Source organism: Condylura cristata, unplaced genomic scaffold (assembly GCF_000260355.1).
Source record: "Condylura cristata isolate star-nosed mole 26May11 unplaced genomic scaffold, ConCri1.0 scaffold00035, whole genome shotgun sequence".
NCBI lineage: Eukaryota > Metazoa > Chordata > Mammalia > Eulipotyphla > Talpidae > Condylura > Condylura cristata.
In genome coordinates, this window is record NW_004567136.1 from 9,610,768 (window position 1) to 9,625,989 (window position 15,222).

Sequence of the window (15,222 nt, forward strand, 5' to 3'; positions counted from 1 at the left end):
GGCTGGAGCCAGGGAGGAGCCCCATGCTGGAGGCACAGCTTGAGCCCCAAGGGCTTGTCCAGGGGATTTAATGCCTTTAAGAACGTCTCATGTTTATCCCCATTAAATCGCATTTTGTTTTGGCTTTTGGGGTAGCTTTTAGTCTGTCTCTCTCATCTTTTGTTCCTTTGCAAATTGACTAGCTTGCACTTTTGCAGTTTTGCAGAATCATTGCTCAAAATATTTACCGAAGTCAGGGTGCCTGGGCTTTCCAGTGTCTTCACATGTTGAAGCTAGACAGAAGTGTTATTTTTTCAATCAGCTCATAAGAAATAGTTAAAAATAATAGGTCTCTGTTAGGCTTGCCTGTATTTAAATCTTGGGTCGGCCAAGGTACCAGGTGTGTCATCTTAGTTCTGTTGATTTATTTGCACCTCAGCTTCCTCATCTGTAAAGTAGGGCTAGCAATAATAAGTAGCACTCATGGTAGTTTTGATGATTAACTGAGATACTATATGTAAAGCACTTAGATACATGGCAAGTATACAATTAATTAGACAAAGAAAAAAAGTCAAAACAAGCAGTGAGAAGGCATTTCATTTATATCTGTACCTCCAGATACTAGTACAGTTCCTGGACTTTGTGGCGAATATATTGGGTGGATGGATGAATGAGTTTCCTTAATGTTCTAGACACTGGATAGTAAGCAGATAATAATAATCCTTGCTATGGTTTCTAATGCTCACAGATCTTCAGTATTATAAGAAAAGAAGATTGTGCCTGTGGAAAGCAATTATGTATATGCATAATCAGATCATCCTCATGGTGGTGATTTTGCTACTATCTTTCCATGAATGCCTCCCTTTAGCATGGGACACCTGAAAAATCGCACTCATTTTCAGAGAAAGAGGAAGATTTTTGTCTCCCTTGTGCCCCTCAGTCTGAGAAGGGCACACCGTCTTAGTTTTAGTATGAAAAGGAGCAGAAGCAAAGAATCCTAGTGTTTCCTAGTTTAAAGTTCTATAGCTTTTGAGACCCCAGGCGGATTCACTTCAAAAAGCGTCTAAAACACCTGAAATGTGCCCACAGCATCCATGGAAGTTTCTTCCTGTCCCTACCTGGCTGGCAGGGCCCCCTCGGGGTCGGTCTGGATTTAAGCCCAGTAATGTTGGCCTGGCTTCAGCTCAGGTTCTCATCGGGTTGAAAATATAAATCTTTCAGAGATATTTTATACCTGTAATTCCCTTTGAACTTCCATCCGTGCTAATTTAAGCACGTTCGGTGTTTTCCTCTTTCTCTGTGAATGCGGGTGAGCTCAAAGAATAAGACTCACCAGTGTTTTCTCCTTTGTATGTGTTCAGTAGGTGCTCCTGAAGCAATTACCTGCTGGGAGACGAAGGAGGTGCCACACTGTGGGAGCAGAGGCCACCGGTAATATGATCTGCGGTTGTTGTGTGTGTAAAGTGCTGATACTTTTGACAGCTACCATCCTAAAGGGGTGTAGCAAGTCATTTGAAATTTGTACACAGACGGCCCTATCCATTACGCATCGCCCGGATCATACCCCTAATCTCCCTCCCAAGGCAGAGCTGCTATTACACTCACGGGCCAAGATGCGTCCACGCGTCTCCAAACGCCACTCCCCCTGCCCCGCGCCACGGAGACCCTGCCATGGTGGGTTCGCAGCTTTAGTTCAGCTCAGGACAGTCGCTACCACAGTGGGCGCAGCTGAACAGAGACACCTGGCTGTGTGTTAAAAAAGCGAGAAAGAACAAAAAAGCTGCCAGTTTTCATAAGAAATCTTATACCTGGAGCATTAAGAACTGTGGTCTGAGCTTCACACAAACCTGCCCACACCAGGCTGGGGCTTAGAAGCTGCAAAAGCAGAGCAGGCAGGAGGAAAATGGTCTGCTGCAGGGTGGCAGAGTGTGCTTTGCGTTCAGACTTTCTTTGTACGTGTGTCTGTGTGTGTGTGGGGGGAGTTTGAGGGGGTTCTCTGTAGGGCAGGGTCACCACCTTTATTTACCAGACTTTAAAGGAGATTCTTGGAACCAACGGTCTTCTTTAAATATGACAAATTTAAATTAAAATTTAAACCCAACACATAAAGATGTGCAACCTGAGAAAAGCACTTGGCTGTAGCTTGGAATCACTCATATCCCAGGGTTGGAATCACTCATGTCCCAGGGTTGGCTGGGGCTTGGAATCACTCATGTCCCAGGGTTGTCAGGCTGATTTGATCGCCAGGTATTCAGCCTCTCCTGGTGTTTTCTGGTGTGTTGTCTAACACAGTTCCTTGGCAGAGAAGGTCCTTTGTGACCTGCCAATCACCCAAATGTAACTTTTAACTCCCAGGTGTCACTGACATGGAGCTCTGAACTGAGTGACTTAATCCTCTTGCTTGGAGTGCTCCCCTGGCAGCTATACATAGTGATCCCATCCAGAATTGAGGACAGCCCTCTTATTTGGGGAGCAGAGCTAAGTTCCAACTCCTGCTCCTATGTCTCTGAGCCCCAGTTTCCTCACCTGCCAGTAGAGGTTAACAAGATTTTCTTCTTGGTGATGCTTTCAGATAGCACCACTTAGTACCACACAGAAGCTCTACTGCGAGTCGAGGCCCGTGTCCCGTAGTATAGCACCTAGCGGGAGCTCAATAAAAGCTTCCTCTGCCATTCTCTGCTTCCTATTTTCTTGTCTGCTTTGGCCCAGTAAGTTCATGCGCAGGCAAACCTATATCTATTAGGACAAATACTGCCTTCAAAGACTCTAACTTAATTAAATATTATCTTATGAAAGACAAATCACCACACATTTAACAGAACACCTTTAAAGCTATACTCATCCTTCGGTTGTTTTTATAAAACAGATAAGAATGATCTACTCCAAAGGAAAGTAAAAAGTAAAGAGTAAGCACAGCACCCAAATTAGACATGCCGTCAAGTCTGATTAATGGCTGCTTCCAGAGAGATCTGAGCTGAGTTTAGGATCCCGGCCTCTCTGTTAATGGACAGTGGTTAGGGGTGGCCGTCTGAAGAAGCTGAATGCATAATTCATTCAAAGTTCGCATAGATTTTCTTTCTTCGTTTGGGAAAGCCCAGAAGTCGGGTGTAACTCTGTTAATACTAAACTACTAGTAAGTTTCATGATAATGAATTTAAAGATAGAAAACTATCTTTCTCCTGAATAAATTGAGCTTCCTTGTCATTCCTTTTCACTTCTTTAGTATGAGGAGCCTATTCAGAGTAGAATTAAGCGTGAGTTAAAATATTACATCACTCTAAAAAACGTCCACTCCTTCTGAAAAAGATAGTCTAGGTCACGTTAAAAAAGGAATGCACTCTTGAATAGGAAAAAGTGCAATAGGTTAATTTGAAAAGTATGAATAATTCAACATAGAATCATGCACTTCTTTTTACATATTTTCCCAGATGGACATGTTGCTTTATCATTGTTAAGTGGATTCCCATTGGTGTGTGTAACTCCCTGAGTGCTGGGATAGAAAATGCAATATTGTGTTTACTAGAAGAAAGTAACAACTGAAGGTTTAATAAACTTGGGAATTTGCTTGCTCTGTGTGTGTGTGTGTGTGTGTGTGTGTGTGTGTGTGTATGAATTGTTTCTTTCAGTTCACAAAGTAATCTTCTCTGGTCTGAAGTTGCAGTTAGAAAATGTTGAAAGTGAAAAGAAAAAAAAAAAATAAGGCAGGATTTGTATAAAGTTCCAGAGCTCTGGGAGTGCCGAAGTTAGAATTAGAATTTGGTAACAATGCTATCACTTCTGCTTCTTCTTTTTTTTTTTCTATAAATTCAGCAAAAAACAAGATTTACTCTAAACCTAAGTTTAGGTGGTAAGTCAAACTTTAAATGGAAAATAAAATCAATATACACACTCTAGATAAGCACCACTGATTCTTTAAACTCCAAGTCTTCTCAAAGATAATAGAAGAAGAAAACGCAAAGCTACCTCTGACCCTCCGCTCTGGCTGTGTGGTCAGCGAGTCTGGCTTAACAGAAACTCTTTTTCAGAAAGCAAGGTATTCGCCCTCCACCCAGTTTGCCTCCATTTCACTCATCCCTCCACAAGCCTATGCCTGTCGCCTGTCGGGTTGTCCTGCAGCTTCAGCCTGCATCCAATCAATTTAGGACACCAAGCATTTCCTCAAAAATTAAAGTCCCCATGAAAACTTAGCAGACCCAACAACAACATCAGAAAATCGTTATGGGAAAAGTGCCAGAAGTGGAGCTGAAACGAAGGCAGAATCCTTCATATCAGGGAGAAGGGGAAAAGGGTCAGACAGAAAGAGAAGAGAAAGGAAAAGCAGGACAGGAGGAGAGGCCCGAAGGAGAGGGACCTAAATTAGAACAAGAGGCCCTGTTTATTAATAACCTTGCTGACCCACGGGCCCCTGACACAAAATACATTAAGTATTGTTAGGACGTTGCTCGGTCACTCACAGGAGCCGCTGATAAAATGGTGTTGGGAACAGCTCGCTTTCTTGAGAACACAGGGAAAAGAGAGGTAAAGGCAGGAACTCACAGGCCGGCGGGTGTGGGCCCGGCCGGCCCGGCCCAGCCCGGCCCAGCCCGGCCCGGTCTCGTCCAGCAGCCTCTTCCAGGATTCCCTGGAGCCCTAAGATGTAAACACACAAGATATGTTACATTTCTTGGTGGCAACACATAATGCATGCCCGTCCCACAGCATTTGAGAGTTATGGGAGAGCAGGCGGAAGTGAAGAACAGCCGCGTATCCTCTGGCCTGGGAGAACCAGGGTCAGAAGTTTTCTCTCCTTTCTTCTCCCTTTTTCTAGCCTACATGTGTGTTTGAAAAGGGAGATGAGACCCTGCTGTAATCAGGGCTTTCCATCTGACAAGTCATAAGAAATATTTTCTCCTGTTGTTAAAATGTTGTAAAACATGATTTTTATGTGGGTATCATATTTCCTGATTTGTGGGCATCGTCATTCTCTTGACCGCTGGTTCGATATTTACATCGTTGGCAACTTTTGGCCTCTGTGATTCTTAGTGTGTATCTCCATTTCCTCTGGCAATTACTTTACGCAAGATTCTTGGGTCAAAGATTTTTTTTTTTGGCTTGATTTGCAGACTTACCTTCCAAAGTATCTATGCTAATTTACTTTCCCACCTGATGTAAATGAGAATTCAGAATTCACAGCCTTCATTCATCCTGCCCAAACTAAGATAGGAAACAGACACCTTAGTTTGGTTTGTATTTCTTTCCTTTTTTTTTTTTTAATTTTTTCTTGTTTTCCATGCACGTAAGTTGCTTGCTTATTTTTTTGCCTTTAACTCTTCCTGTGTGGTTCCATGGAAGTGTCTATTGATTTTGTACTAAATCTCCAAAGTTATCTACATATTAAATTCATTAATTTTTGTACTATCATGTAAAAAACTGCAAACACTTTTTTTCTCACTTGGTTTTTCATTGTTAACTGGTGTTTAATGGATCTGTGAATTTAAATACATATGTATTTTTATTCTTTCTTTCTCTGCTTTTAAGTTTAGGAAAGCCTTGGCATTTCAGGGTCAGATCAAGATTAACCTACATGTTTTATGCGTGTTTTTCTGGTTTATTTTTATTTACAAAATTTAAATCTCAATAACCTGGAATTAATTTTGATCTGGGTGCTAAGATTCTACTTAGTACAACCTCTTTTCCTTAGTGATCTTACACATTATATGTTATGGAGCCTATTATATTACATTCTTTTCTTCACCATATCTTTGGTCAAAACCCTCCCTTTTCATTGTTATAATCTGAGAATATGCTCTCATGGAGATTAATGCAAATTCTTCCCATTACAATTGGTTTTCTGGGTGGAGGTCATGTGTTATTAGTTTCTGGGTAAAGGTATGTGGTATTAATAAAAAATCATCAATTTCAAAATGTAGGAGAATACAGTTTATATATTAGTAGGTGGGCATTTGAGGTCTTTTCATGTAGAAACATAGTGTGTCTTCTCATTTATCTTTTCATATGAACTTTTATCAGGTTGTATATTTTTTCCAATAGTTTCTTGTTATAGTCTCAAATTTATTTATTGTCCTTTGAATTCAGCTTCTCCAGTAAACTTTATAGCTGGTTGCTCAGGAAAGCTATTCACTTATGTATTTTCTACTTTACTGGCTTCTTATTTGAGTAGTTTGTCAGTTGGTTCTTTTGCAAATAATGACGATTTGATACCCTCCTACCAAATGATATAATTTTTTCATTTTTTCCTGTCTTAGTGCAAATGATTACACCTTCCAAATTATTTCCAACTATTCTTTGGAATGCACCCAGTATTTCACAATTAATTATGATGGTCTGAATACATTGCATTTTGGAAGAGCTCAAGCTTTTAAACATGTTCTAAACTTCAAATTTCAACCTCCCATCTGGAACCTTCTATGTGTGTCTCATCTCTGTCTTCCCAGCCCTGATCAAATCTTGCCTGTTTTATACACAAGCATGTTCCATCTCTGTACAGACAATCCCACCACATACATGTGGCCCAAATGCTCACATTTTGCTATAGGAGAGCTTTCCTTCATCCTCAGATGACAAGCCACAAGCCAGGCTGATTTGTTTGACTTAGTACATCCTCTGAAACCTCCAGGCAACTTTCTGCCACTTAAAAGTTAGTATCCGGTGTGAGATGTCTTTATATTTGTATTTAAGAAAATGTTAAACTATTTTCTCACATAGAAATTATCATTTAATTTGAATTTGCTGACTTTTTGCCAGTGAAAAGTAAAAATAACCTGGGAATTTGCAAAAACCATGTAACAAGGGTTGGTTCCATAGGTTACAGGTTAGCACAGTGGTTAGTGTAGCGCTGGCTGGGGTGACCTTGGGAGCGGGAACAGTGAGACTAGACTTTTGGGGGTAGACTAGACCTTATAACCAGCGACTTGAACAAGTGTCTGTATCACCCTGAGTCTCCAGTTCTCCAGATCCGAATTCAGGGTCATCCCCTGCCTTGATGACCTATTGAGAAGTGACTGTGTAAGGAGGCTGAAGCCTGAAAGCGTCACTTGGGACCCGGCACGCAGAAGACAGCACGAAGGGCTGGTGTCATGGCTGGGTTTGACGGCAGGAAGATGTGTCACTGAATAGGTAACAGAAGACCCCTCTCCACTAGGAATTTTTGCAAAAGCCAACCCCAGTGCTCAGGAATTACAGGAGTTGGCCAATGGGCAGTGCTGTACCCGGGGCAGTTTTCAAGGGCTCCCCACACATTGCCTACAGCAGAGGGTACTTCCTTTCTCTCTATCTGGTAGGGCCTGCCTGTGAGTGCCACCTGTCACTGGGCACCACTTTCTCTCCTAGCGGGGCTCCCTTTCTGCGTGCTTAGATTTTGTTTTCCTCTGAGGGGGACCACAAGGGCCTCTCAGTTTGACTATAGAGTAAAATAATCACTGTGGCCATGTGCCTGGCATTTAAAAACCTTCTTGTCAGCATGCCTTAATTTTTCCCATTTGTTAGTCCGTAAAGCACCCTTATTACTATCAAACTTAGGTTTTAAGAAGGCAGAATAAAACTTTTCTTCCATCATTCCCAAAGTGAAGATAGAGATCTGAATTTTTTTAAAACATGGTGGGAGGTATCTATATGATATTGTTTAAAATCAATTATCCTTTACTCCATATTCTTTTTCCGTTGTTTATTTTATCTGTCCTTCTCTCCCAGAGGGGCAGAATTAAGGCCCCCATTTGGTTTTTATTAGCATAATCAGTTAATAGCTGTTCTATAATGCTTTACTTATTGTGTTAATTTTCTGTAGTTATGTCCAGAGGCAGCTCCCTGGAAGACTACACTGAAAAAAATAGAAGATCTAACTTAGTTATTTTTAATGGGTCCAGTTACCATTTATAGCCTCAGTTCAGATTATTGAATACATGGATTCATAAGGTCATTGAAAACATATAAACTACAGCTTCCATTTTAAATATACCTCCAGTAAGCCTAAACCTTTCATTAGTATGGTGAATTTAACACACTCACCATAGAGTCTTTGCTCACTTTGATTGATGTATATTACCCATTCTTTGGATTTGGATAGCTATATCAGAGATGTGCATGCATGCTCTTCCCAGAGCTGGTCTGTGGCTCAGGTGGCTGCTCTCTGGATCTGAGTGGCCATTCTACAGTGGCTGTTGGGGATATGGGAATGCACCCTCCATGGACTTGACTATTCTTGTGCGTAGATGGCACTCAAAGCAGACATAGGGATAAACTAATGGCAAGATGGATAGCAAAGAAGGTATTCACAATGAATGTGAAACAGGGGGCCCTGTTTTAGGTTGCATTTGGAATTAGGGGAAAGTACTAAGGCAAAGAGAAAATGACTCAGTGACCAGCACCAGGGGTTCCAGACTGAGCTCAGCTATGGACTAGCATGAAGGCCTTGTAGGGCTTCAGTGTAGCCTGTCGAGCAAGGAGTTGAGATGACAGTTTCTAAGATTCCTCTGATGCTCCAGGCAGCATCTGGCCAGTGTGGGAGGGGGTCACTAGCAGGTGATTGAATCAGGATTAAAAGCTTCCCATTCCATGTTAAGTCTCTCTGGAAATAGGCATGTGCTTGGCACAAAATAGGAGCACCATGCTTCATTATAAACTAGTCCTCATTAAAAAAAAAGATTTATTGTATTTATTTATGCATGAAAGAACTGGGGTGTAGGCCAGAGGTGCAGGGAGTGAGAGGATTCACCAGAGACCGAGTGGGGAGTACAGCAGGTGGATCCACTGAACTACATAGCTGAGGGGATCAATGGGTGAGACAGGAGAGGTCTGCTGAGCCATGTGGGTCAGCTCCCTGGCATGGATAGAACTCGTGTTGCAGTGTCTGCCAATAGCTTTATAGTGCTGAGACTGTAACCCCTGAGCCACCAAGGAGGGCCAAACCTGTCTTCATTTTGAAGCCTAAGTAAAATTCTGTTTGGAGAACTATTATTGATAGGATGGCTGTGAGCAGAAACCAAGAAACCACAGATGGAAGGCACTGGGAGCCAGCTGGGTGACCCTGGGGAAGTCACTTCCTTCTTCTCTCGCAGTCATTTCTCTTTCATTTGTCAAATAAAGGGTTTGGAGAAACATCACCACAGTAGCTCCTAACTAAAGAAAGTTGGTGACCTTGTAAGAATTGCCTGTCTTTAAAGCAAATTAGAAGGTTCAGATGTTTCCCAACATCTGGTACCAAGAGTAGTTAGAGCGTAGTTAGAGCGTGTTAACTTGGATGCAGTGCTCTCTGGGGAGAAGCACACTAGAATCTATTGGGCTGTGCTGGGCAGAAGGAGACAGAAAGGAGAGCTGAATGCTAAAGGTTGGCTGGGAAGTCTGCAAAGAAGGAAAAGAAGTCTCCGTCCTGCCTGTTTATAGCCGCAGAATGTGCCAGGTGCTGTGTTTGAGCTGGTGCAATGTCGTCTCTGAGCCAGCACCTCACTGCCTGTGCTTTCTATCCCCTGGCATGGGGCTGATATTCAAGAACCTTTAAGCAGGACTGTCAAGGAGGGCCAGAGCCATGGACCCAGCCAAGTCAAAGCATGGTTGTGACAGTGGAAATAACTTTAAGGCATTTCAAGGAGGAATCTGGAAAATAATTACGACATTTTGAAAGACATTCTTAACATGGATCTGATTTTCCTCCATGAAGCATTCCGGTATGCCAATTTTCAGGTGCTAAGCTGAAAACTCTAATGGTTGGACTCAAGTGCTTTCATTTGTGTCTTGAGGCTTCTGTAATTTTGAAAAAAAATATTAAGATGATTTTCAGAGAGGTTAATGCAAAAAGCATTTGCTGGTCAACTATAGCATCAAAGAATCGTCAAGATCAAGAACTAGACTGAAAGTGTTCAAGGTTCTAGTTAACAGCACTGAAGTAACACAACTGTGGAGTTGGTTTGATGAGGAAAAACTGTCAAGGTGTGATTGCAATTTTTCTTTCCTTGCTGTTGGGGATTTTTAATGGGAATATATCCTATATGGATTTTAGTATTCATGGGACTAGTTCAAATTAAAGTGGAGCTTCAAAACAGAGCATAGGGACAATGAGTTACCTGAAGGTTAGCAAAGGAGATACTAAAAAGAAAAGTAATATTTTGAGCCACAATCTTAGGTGTTTCTCCTAAAATATTTAAAAATCCTTATGGCATTTACATACACACATGCATATACATCTATAGCAATATAACACTATATAAACATAAATACATGCACGCATATATCTATATCTATCTACCTATCTATATATACATATATGTTGGACTATCAGTTCTCTGATGGCAGATTTGTTTGTTTGTTTTTGCTTTCCCTGTGCCTAGCACCTAATAGATTTCTATTTAATGTTTATGAAATGGCAGAATAAAACCACTTTGTTAACTATAACAAAGTGAATGCAGACCATCTAGAAGCATAGCAGATTTGGCCTACAGAATTTGGCCAGTATTTGTCTAACCTTTAAAAATCCAGAAACATCAGCTTTACATAACAATATGGATTTTGTACTCTTTTGAAAAATCTGAAGATGCTGCAGCATTTGGTCCACAGATATGCACAGTGACAGTTAGCTGGGGACCAGGACAAATTTCCCCTTTCGACAGGATCCTTCCCACTTGGCACCAGGCCCTGGAATAGGACTCTGGACCAACTTCGCTTTCTTAGTGACCAGCCTGGTCCGTGAGCTGTGCTGTCTCTGCTGTCTCATAAGGAGAGGACGTTGGCTCCTTGCTATGTGAACTTTGAATACATTCAAACCCTAAATGTGACCTCAATTGTTTTCTCCACCATCCCCCAACCCTCCCCCCGCCCCCCAAGGAAGAGGCACTCTAAGAAAATCTGTAGTGCCAAATTCCTGGGACTTCAGTGTGCTCCAGGGCACTTAATAATCCTAATGGTATCGGGTAGGAGTTCATCAGGGAGTTGTTCAAGTTTGTCAGAGCCGATTACAATACAATACATCCACATCATCAAAAGTACATCAGTCCCTCTGTCTGTACATTCCTTTCTGATGAAATTTGTCCAGGGACTTTTCAAAATGACATCACCTACCCATTCTTCCTTCCTCAGTGAATAAAAATGAGGGAAGAATGGACAGTGAATTGGAATAATGCACATTGGTGAAAGTCCTCTAATTGGAATCATTATTGCTTAAGACACCATTGCTTTAATCAGCCAGATCATAAATCAATGTGTTTCACAAGTGAAGGTTTGAAATAAAGTGCTGTTAACCAAATTGGGTCTCTTAAAAGGCATGATGCAATCGGGAAGCTCCTGCAAATGGATAAAAAAGTGGTTTCTGAATGAATATACTGTTTCTAGCATTTTATCTTCTACTTAATTTAAAAAAAAATTACCTGGTCCTTTCTTAGAAATTACATATTGGAGGTCTATAATGGCCAAGCCTTTAACCCATTAAAAAAATTTACTCCCAGGGACAGTTAATATTTGACGTTTAATTGCTTTTTCTTGTTGGAGAAGGAAAATCTGTTTCTTTCCTTCCTTTCTTGATTGACTTTTCAAAAAATAACCTCATGAGCTATAAAGATGGAGAGGAGTAATTGATTTTCAAAAGCTCTAGAGCATGCCCAGGTATTCCCATATGTGTGTGTGTGTGGGCGGGGGACGGGCGACATAGAATCGTCCCATGCACCAGCAACTGTTGTGTCCTCTCCACAACTCTGCCAGGTAGCTGTTGCTGTCTCCACCTAGCAGAGGAGGCAGTGGAGTCCCAGAGAGGTTAATTGCTTATGTAAGGTCACACGGTATAAGTGACGGGAGGCTGAGTCTCGATTCCTTCCAACAGGTTGCCTGCTTCTAAGTGGACTCCCACCAGGTAAGCAGATACCCCTGGAGCAGGGCCAAGATGTCGTGCCACTGGTGCCGGTGGCTGCAGTGACTAACCCTATCAGCGTGTTTAGCCAGCACCAAGTTCTGGAGTTTAGCAAACAGTGCCACGCCATCCACAAATGTCAGAAGTGCCCAGGTCAGAGCCTTCACGAGAAGGAAGTCGTAGTAGCTCAGAAGCGCTTTCTCCGCAGAGTTCTGAGTGGATGAGTGGGATGTTCAGATGTGTTTTCTTATGACATCAACACTCACCCTGATGTTAAATGAAACTTTGGGTCTCCTCAGAACTTGTTTCAAGTGGAGGCAGGGACTAGGGTGTCATAGGGTGAAAAAGGTCAACAAAATACTCTGTGCGGTCACCTCAGTGAGAAATTTCCCTTTGCCACCTTCTCTTGTAGTAAATTTACTACCAGAGGCTAGGGTGTTTTCGTTTCTTTTCTTTGCTTCTTTTCTTCTTCTTCTTCTTTTTTTTTTTTTGCCTTCCCACAAACCTGGGTATTATTTAGGTCTCTGGCAAAGCTGTACAAACCAACTGTTCCTCTTCAGATTATCCCTTTCAGAGCTCAGGTGATAGGCCTCCTTGAGTTACACCCTCCATGTTTTGTGGTCAGATGTGGGCTGTGCCATTGTACATGGATTCCCACCTTTCAAGAAAATATTTATGTGTTAGCTTCCCCAGCTCTTATCTCCTCTGGGAACGGCCCCGTGTGGCCTGTCTGGATGTCAGCGCAGACAGTTGAACCACTGGCCTTCCTGGGACCACCGGACACCTGGCAGAAAACCTAGAAGCTGCTCATCCCCTGGGGACTTCACTCAGCCGAGAACTGTACAAGGTGTGTGGCTGGAGAAGTTTCTGGGCAATTGAGTTCAACGCTTGGAGAAAGTGCTGGGAAGAAAACTGGCTGATGTTGAACAATGGACACTTGCATCTTTCACAGAATCTCTTTCTTTACATTTGGGAGCACAAACACTTGCTTGCACACAGCTTTGTTTTTCTTTTTGTCTGTTGTTGTTTATTTTAAATTTTTGTCCTTTTATTCCTGGTATAAGGTATTCCCCATTGTTCACCCTAGAGTGGTAAAACTGATGCCCCTGTTGTGCTGTGATAGGGGGTATTGGTAGAATCTTTGTGGAAGTGCATTTAGTTATGTGTATCAAGAGCCATCTTTTTTTTTTTTTTTTTTTAATAACTCTTGGCCAAATAGTCTTTTTCCTGGCAATCCTTTCTCACTACCAAAAAGTAATCCCTCAGAGGTGCTCTTCAAACTGTTGTCAAACGGCACGGACATGTTTCTTGTAAAATATTTTGATGTTGATAATTATGCAAGCTGTGTAATTATTGGAAACTCTTGCAAATGTGGTAGCAGAATAGACACAATGAAAGCAAAAGGCGACACTTGTCCACTAAATCTACGATGGCAGCTGTTGATAGTCACTGTCACCTCTAATCTGTTCACCAGATTAAGTCAGATTTTATTTTATTTTCATTGTATAGCTGATATAAGAACATCCTGGAAGGTTAGTTGGTTTATTGGGAGGCTTGCAGCTGAGGTGAGATTTCAATGGCACTCTTGTAATTCCTCATGGCTGGGGTTGATTTTAAGATTTGAGAGTTCAACCCTCACCCCCACCCAGCAATACAACACCAGCAAGCATCTCAAAAACATACCTATTTTTCATTTGAAAAAGTAAATTAGGAAATTTTCCACTCAGAGACAATAGCTTAACTTGAAAAAGCTTTTCTCTTACAGTGAATAAAAATGACAGACTGCTCTCTGACACAAGAGATAAATATTTTAACTCCTGTTCTCTGGATAGGAATTACATAATATGTATGTGATATTTTACTAAGAGAGTCTAGTTAATATTTTTCTACCAATTTAAGGAATCAAACTTTATAAAGGAGCAAATCTTTTACCTTGATGGAAAGGGCTTAGGAATTTTCTTGTGGACCAAGGCTGAAGCTCTTTAACTTATCTTGCATGAGAGCATAGCTCATGCTCTTGGTAGTCTCTCAAGAAAACCACATATCTTAGCATTTATACAACATTTAAAAAATACCTGTTTTCTTTGAATTGGGATCTTTGAAATCGTTCAGTTTCTTCACTGGTTTGAGGTTTTATATTTAAAATTCCCTTTCTGTTGTTTTGGTTTGCAGAATTTCTTTGTTCTGTAGTGGGGGGGGGGAATGTTCTTCAGTTAGTAGTTCAAGTGCTGATAGAGTTTCTTTAGAGTCCTGTATACACCTGCTAACTAAGGTTTGTAAAATAAAGCAGCATAATGAGTGAGTTGCCAAGTGTCCTTTAATATGATAGTATATTGTTAGGGATCCTTGTGTTTGCATGGGTGACTGAAACTATCTTTTGGATTTTCCATATTAGAATGAAAAAAAAAAAAGCATGGCATTTATCATCAAGAAAGAAGGCTGTGTCTGGCAGTGGCATTGTCTCGGTAACAAAGAGAAAACTTCCAAAGGTAAGTGGACAGCATTATGGATTGCTTGCCTTACCACCCACAGGAACGCACAGTCATCAAACACCGAATTAAGAGCATTCATGAAGGAGAGTGTCACAGGGAAGTAAAAGTGGAGGATGCAAAGTCTGGGGAAAATGCCCATCAGAGATGTCTTACGCACACCTGTGTACATACCCACACCTGCAAGCACAAAGTCAGCCTCAACCTCTGTACCTGTCCTTAGAAGGTTATATACTCAGTGGAATACTACTCAGCTATTAAAAAGAGGAAATAGTGCTTGTGGGACAAAAGTGGATGGGTCTTGAGCTGAATATGTTAAGTGAAATAAAGCAGAAAGTAAAAGCTAGTTCCGATGATCTTGCTCATCTGTGGAAGATCCTTCCAGGACAGGGGTGTGTTGGGCTTTGAAGTCTGGCCTAGGCATCCTCTGAACACTGCTGCTAGTACATCACAGGGGTGACTTCACCCCAGAACATATTTTCATCATCGGAAAGAAGAAAATGATTGTTTGCCATTTATTTTTGCTGAAGTTGAAAAGCTTTCAGCTACAAATCCCAGAAGACTTGGGTGTCCCCACTCTCTCAGGAAGGTGTGACTGGAGGCACAGAGCCCAGCATGGCGGTCTCTGGGCTGTCTTCTCCACCCCGGGCAGTGGGCTCTGCCTGGGTTCCAGAGACTGCAAACAGCCAGCCGTCCCGCATCTGGCCAATTATGCAATGGTCGATCACAAGAGGGAAATTCCTTCCTCACCCCAGCTGGTGAACAGTTATGCCCTGGAGCCCAGGACGGACATGCCTGGTAACTTTTTAACCTAGTTAGTGGAACTGCCAATATTATTACTACTCATATAAATGTCTAATCCTTTCTTGAATCTTGCTACACTATTTGCCTCAATAATATCCCGCGGCAGTGCATTCCACAGGTAGA

At 41.8% G+C, this 15,222-nt stretch overlaps 1 long non-coding RNA gene across 1 annotated transcript in view; it reads left to right on the forward strand.

Moving 5' to 3' along the window:
* The first annotated feature begins 1,341 nt into the window (after window positions 1–1,341).
* The window catches only part of LOC105854381, a 72,185-nt gene continuing 58,304 nt past the window's right edge, over window positions 1,342–15,222 (forward strand). Inside the window, exons 1-4 of the long non-coding RNA XR_001146058.1 lie at window positions 1,342–1,410; window positions 11,780–11,809; window positions 12,491–12,653; window positions 14,202–14,295. This is a non-coding gene — a long non-coding RNA (uncharacterized LOC105854381). The remainder of the gene's footprint in view (window positions 1,411–11,779; window positions 11,810–12,490; window positions 12,654–14,201; window positions 14,296–15,222) is intronic.